At 35.3% G+C, this 6,703-nt stretch overlaps 1 pseudogene; it reads left to right on the forward strand.

Moving 5' to 3' along the window:
* Positions 1–2,993: 2,993 nt before the first annotated feature.
* Positions 2,994–4,371, forward strand: LOC111157233 (annotated as a pseudogene).
* Positions 4,372–6,703: the final 2,332 nt, after the last annotated feature.

The following is a 6,703-nucleotide window of genomic DNA, read 5'->3' on the forward strand; positions in this document are numbered from 1 at the left end:
GGATTAAGGTGTGCACCTATTGTGATGATCACCAGGTGTTTGTGGAAATGTTGAATCACTATAGTGTATACCTGAAACTATTATTACACTGCATGTTAAGTAATGGGAATTTAAATAAAACCTGAAAAAAATAAAGAAGTCTATGAATTAGTTCATGAGAGGACCTAGCGTTTGAATACAGAAATGTGCAGCATTATTGTTTGACATAAATTTAGTTTCTTTTTGGATAACATTTTCTGCTTTGAACCTTTTTCCCCCTTTTTTTTCCTCACCCTTATCACTACTGATATTTTGCACTGGGTAATTCTCTGTTCTGTGGGGATGTCCTGTGCATTTTAGGATGTTTAACAGCATGCTTGGCCTCTGTTCAGTAAATGCCAGTAGCACCTTCCTTCACCAGTCACGACAACTTAAAACTCCTCCAGAAATCACCAACAGAAATATCCCCTTTGGGACAATGCACCTTCTGCTGAAAGCCACAGGTTTAAAACAACAGCTCAGCTGGTTGTTTGCCTTTGGCTCTGGTTTTGATCCCAGGGTCCTCAGATCAAGACCTGTGTCAGGCTCCCTGCTCAGCAGGGAGTCTGCTTCTCCCACTACTCCTCCCCCTCTGCTCATGATCTCTCACTCTCTCTCAAATAAATAAAACATTTTTTTTAAAGAGAGAGAACAGATAAGCATTCTTCAGTGCAACTTTATTCTACTCAGAATAAAAGGCAAAACCATAGACATTGCTGTTCTGGGCAATTTGAGGATTATAGAGTTGCCCACTAGATGAAGAATTTTGAATACATAATTATATGCAGAGTTTACTTTCATCAATCATTCATTGAAATTCAATGTATTTGATGAAATAAGTTTCATATAGATAATAAAACCATGAAAAATATGAAGAAATCACCATGTATTTGTTGCTTTAAAATGATTACTATTATAAATAATATACTCAGTTGTGGTTTTACATTGCAGAGATTTCCCCACCTTGTGGCCTGTGAGTTGGATTCTATGCTTGGCCTAAGAAGCTGTTTTCTCAATAGATTAAATATTTTGAAAGAAAAGAAAATATGTAAATATAATATGCCCCAAAGCAAAAAATTAATTTTCAACACAGATGGGTTTCAGGAGGTTTAATGCCAAAGATTTTAAAAGTCCTGTGCCAGGGGGTACTTTGTTTGCAACTGAGATAAAATATTTCCTGTATTACCTTCACAGAATGATGAGTTTCATTCCCAAAGCAGACATTTAAAGGGTCATTTGAAATAAAGTGAAAAGCATTAAATATCTGATTCCCTTAATCCCAACAGTACCATTAATGCTGTTCTACCCCCCAAAATGGAAAAAGCGGAATGATGTAGGAAGGTGAGTAAAATACTTTATGATGTGTTTTTTCCCATGCAGAAATTAATCACAAAAGGTTAATTCCAAAGTTTTTATTCAATGACAACCTTATATGTAGTCAATGGGAGTTGAATCTAAATAAGGACAAGTTTAATTCCCATTCCATTTGGTGAACTAATAACCAATGAGTTCTTCCACATTTAGCCAAGAAAATCTGATTATCATCAAATGTATTTCTTTGCAGGCTTCCTTTGTCAGTAAATAAACACTGCAGTGTATAGAGGGCTAGGTTACCTATTAAATAATGGATCTAGTTGTAGCCTTCAAAGAGCTATTAGTCTATAAAAGGTCATTAGGATGGAGATACAAAGAACTTCTGGAAATACATATTTATACTTTTGTTCCTTCTGCACATACAATATGCACTTAATCAATTTTGAATGAAACTAAACTGAGAAAAGTTACATGAATTAAAAAACAGACTGCATTGTTCTAGGAAAATGTATACTCATAAAAAAGAAAGCTGCAAATAACTTCAAATTCTTAAAATCCTGCCTAGGAATCCTTCAGAAAGTTTCAAGAAATTCCAGTTTATTATTCAAAATGTGTGGCCTGGGTTCAGACAAGTTGAGAAAGAATCATATTTGTAACACTATATATCTCAGAATTTCTGCAAGCGTCCATTATTCTCATAAAATCACTTGGATTTGTCCCTATTTCAGTTTAAAAAGAAAAAGCTTGCTCCAAAGAAGCAGTTTATTCTTGAATGTAAATCCCAAGACATACCTCTAGTTGTGGCTTTTTCATTGGTTCAGAAGATTTTCAATGTAAATGTTCCTCTATAATTTAATTTGTAGTAGACTTACACAGACAAGTTTTGGGAAAGCTATTTCTTCATAAATGCTCAACATCTCTATTGTGGCAATATGGCTAATCTGGGAGACTCACTTCCAAATGAGAAAATATGAAAGAAGAGAGTTTATGGTTATACTCAAAGGCCCTTGTAAGAAGTTGCTTTGAAGGTTCTCCTTAGTAAAAGAATAGATCAGATTTTGAATGACCCTGACATTGCTTAAGCCCCCTTTCCTTAGTTTTAACTAAAGGTTTATTATTTTGTACTACACACTTCCCCTGAAATCTAATGGTCATGAATATTTAGCACTGAAATTGTTATGCATGCATAATTGTATGTAAAACCTAGATATGACAAGATATGCTCATTTAATTTGGATGAGTGTAATCTCAGACATAAAAAATATTCTAAGTAAAAGTTATCTCAACTCAAACAAAAAGCTAACTTTGTGTGTATATCTCAAAGGAATTCTCTACAGAAAGAATGCCATCGTGTAGATGAATGACAAGTGACACTAGCAAAATAAAATTATTAAATGATAAAATCTATTTCTTACTACCAAAAGTACATTTGAAATGCTGTACAAAATGTTGTGATAAGCACTGGGTGTTATGAGCAACTGATGAATTATTGAACTCTACATCTGAAACTTATAATGTACGGTATGTTGGGTAATGGAATTTAAATAAAAAAATTCATGTTGTCAATAAAACCTTTTATAAAATAATATGTTTCCTTTTTCACAATGGATTTGCTGCCAGAACACAGGTGTCATGTAAACTACCACTAAACCTAAACCAAAATGAAAAAGACTCATATCAATATTGCCATCCTTGGACACATAGATTTGAGCAAGTTTATCACTATTGGTGATCTGATCTACAAATGTGATGGGATCAACAAAAGGACTACTGTAAAATTTGAGAAGGAAGCTGTTCATATGGGAAAGGGCTCCTTCAAGTATGACTAGGTCTTGGATAAACTGAAAATTGAATGTGAACATGGTATCAACATTGATATCTCCCTCTGGAAATTTGAGAACAGCAAGTATGATGTGACCATCATTGATGCCTCAGGACACAGAGACCTTATCAAAAACATGATTACAGGCACATCTCAGGCTGCATGTGATGTCCTGATTGCTGCTGCTGGTGTTGTGAATTTGAAGCAGGTATCTCCAAGAATGGTAAGACCTGTGAACATGCCCTTCTGGCTTACACACTGGATGTGAAACAACTAATTATTGGTGTTAACAGTATCGATTCAACTGAGCTACCCTACAGCTAGAAGAGATATAAGGAAATTGTTAAGAAGTCAGCACCTACATTAAGACAATTGGCTGCAACCCTGACACAGTAGCATCTGTACTAATTTCTGGTTGGAATGGTGACAGCATGCTGGAGACAAATACTAACATGCCTCGGTTCAATGGATGGAAATTCGCCCATAAAGGTGGCAATGCCAGTGGAACCACGCTGCTCAAAGCTCTGAATTGCATTCTGCCATCAACTCATCCAGCTGACAAGCTCTTGTATCCGCCTCTCCAGGACATCTACAAAATTGGTGGTATTGGTACTGTCCATGTGGTTTGAGTGGAGACTGGTGTTTTTAAACCCAGCCTGGTGTTCACTTTTGCTCCAGTCAGTGCTACAACTGTAGTCAAGTGTGTTGAAATGCACCATGAAGCTTGAGTGAGGCTGTTTGTGGGGACAATGTGTGCTTCAATGACAAGAACCCAACTGTCAAAGATGTTCATCATGGTAATGTGGTTGGTGACAGCAAAAATGACCCACCAATGGAAGCATCTGGCTTCACAGCTCAGGTGATTATCCTGAACCATCCAGGACAAATCAGTGCTGGATATGTACCTGTGCTGGATTGTCATACAGCTCACGTTGCTTGCAAGTTTGCTGAGATGAAGAAGATTGATCATTGTTCTGGAAAAAAGCTGGAAGATGGCCCCATGTTCTTAAAATCTGGTGATGCTGCTATCATTGATATGGTCCCTGGCAAGGTCTATGTGTGTTGAGAGCATCTCTGACTATCCTCCTCTGGGTCATTTTGCTGTTTGTGATATGAGACCAACAGTTGTTGTGGGTGTCATCAAAGCAGTGAACAAGAAGACAACTGGAACTAGCAAGGTCACCAAGCCTGCCCAGAAAGCTCAGAAGACTAAATGAATATTAACCCCAATATCTGCCACCACAGTCTTAATTGGTGGTGGAAGAATGGTATCATAACTGTTGAAGTCAATTGGTCATTAAATTTAATAGTAAAAGACTGGTTAATTAGAACAATGCATTGTAAAATCTTCAAAAGGAAAGGAGAATATTTGTGGACCATTTGTGTGTGTGTGTGTTTTAAGTTATTAGTTTTTAAAATCAGTACTTTTTAATAGAAACAACATGACCAAAAATCTGTCACAGGATTTTGAGACCCATTAAAGCAATTGTTTAATGAGAAAAATAAAAATAAAAATAAATAAAATAGAATAAAATACTACATGTTTTTTCATACTATTTTCAGAAAACATAATCATGGAAATTTACATTTTAAGTGACATAAGAAACGGATTGAATGCACCATAATTATATGACTCCGTTTACTATGACACCACAAATGTTTGTTTTTTTACTTCAACTTAAGGTTCATATTTAAAATACATATAGTAAAGTCTATACCATCCAATATAGTAGCCACAAGTCACATGTCCTTATACTATATTTACATTTAAATTAATCAAAATGAGTAAAATTTAAAATTTAGTTTCTCCATCATACTAGCTGCATTTTTAGTGCTCAGTAGCCACATATTCATCATTACAAAAAGTGTCAATTCTGGTATGTATAGTATAGACAGTGATATGAGAAATATATGTATCTTGAAAATATTTAAGGATTTTGAGAGAATTTATATTTTTCCCACTTGTAGGCCACTTGACCTTCAGAGGAAAGGCACTTCTAATTCTGACCAGTTCTATATGATTATGCAACACCTCCATCAATCATTCTAATTAGAACCAGGAAATATTAAATTAAGACTTTTCTACTTCATGCACTTTTGAAAATAGCTTTCCTAATTTCATTGACCAGCTTTCCACCAAACTGATGACAAGGCTGAAGAGTACAAAGAGAAGATTATCATATGCAATTTTACTGATAGCTCCCATTATAATAATTATATTCTACTTAGTTTTAACTTCATTTAAAAATGTAGGGGTAAGGATGGTGTATCAATGAGGATTTTCCAGAAAAACTGAATAGGGAAACTATATATATACATAGATATAAATATAGATGATATAGTAATAGATACAGATATATAATTTGTACACACACATATACACGCACATATACATACATATACACACATATACATATATATCATATGTAAAATATATAAAATACAAATATATCATATACAAAATATGTGATTTATTTCTAAGGGATTGGCTTATACAATTATAGGAACTTGCACGTATGAAAGCTATCAGGCAGGCCACCTGATTGGAAACACAAGTGAGAATTAATTCTGCAGTCCTGAGGTAGAATTTCTTTTTCTCCAAGAAACCTGGTTTTGCTCTTAAGGTCTTAAACTGGTTGGATGAGATCTATATTATCAAGGGTAATCTCCTTTAATTAAAGTCTAATGATTGCAGCTGTTAACTACATAGGGAAAATACCTTCACAGCAAAAACTAGATAGTGTTTGACTGAATAACAGCCTAGCCAAACTGACACAAAATTAACCAACACAGATGATCATCTAAATGGTACTGGGGTGAGAGGGAGGTCTCTTCTCATGGTCAGAATGTGCCCAGGCTCCTGAAAGAATTCCTATTTGCTACTTCAAACATGGATGGAATGTTAAATAACCCCTGTTATGTTAATGATATAGACAAGAGGTTCCTCATCAATATGATTAAATGGATAAATTGCACAGATCTCCCTTCTTTGCGCTGGTGGATTGGTGAATAATCTGCAGTTTTCTTTCCACTTTTATCCTGGGGACTGTTTTCAGAAGAGCATGAGTTTTTTTCTTTTGTCAAAACTCAGTGAAAATATCCTGCCCTCTCCTTTCCCAACTTAATCCTGCATCATTGACTTTCTTTCTCTCAATTTCTTTCCTTTTCTCTGTTGTTCTAATTTCTTTGTTTCAGGAACTTAAATACAGGTCTAATTGATGAATAAAAATTTTAAATACTGGGGCACCTGGGTGGCTCAGTGGGTTAAGGCCTCTGCCTTTGGCTCAGGTCATGATCCCGGGGTTCTGGGATAGAGCCCCGCATCTGGCTCTCTGCTCAGCGGCGAGCCTGCTTCCCCCTCTCTCTCTGCCTGCCTCTCCACCTACTTGTGATCTCTGTCTGTCAAATAAATAAATGAAATCTTTAAAAAAAATTTTTAAATACTGCCTTCAAAATAAATATTTTGTATTAAGGCTATAATTTTGGGTACTTGAAACTACTTCAAATGAAAATAAAGTCATGGGAAAATATTATTATAACAATTCATGC

Source organism: Enhydra lutris, unplaced genomic scaffold (genome assembly GCF_002288905.1).
Source record: "Enhydra lutris kenyoni isolate GAN:26980312 unplaced genomic scaffold, ASM228890v2 scaffoldscaffold53, whole genome shotgun sequence".
NCBI lineage: Eukaryota > Metazoa > Chordata > Mammalia > Carnivora > Mustelidae > Enhydra > Enhydra lutris.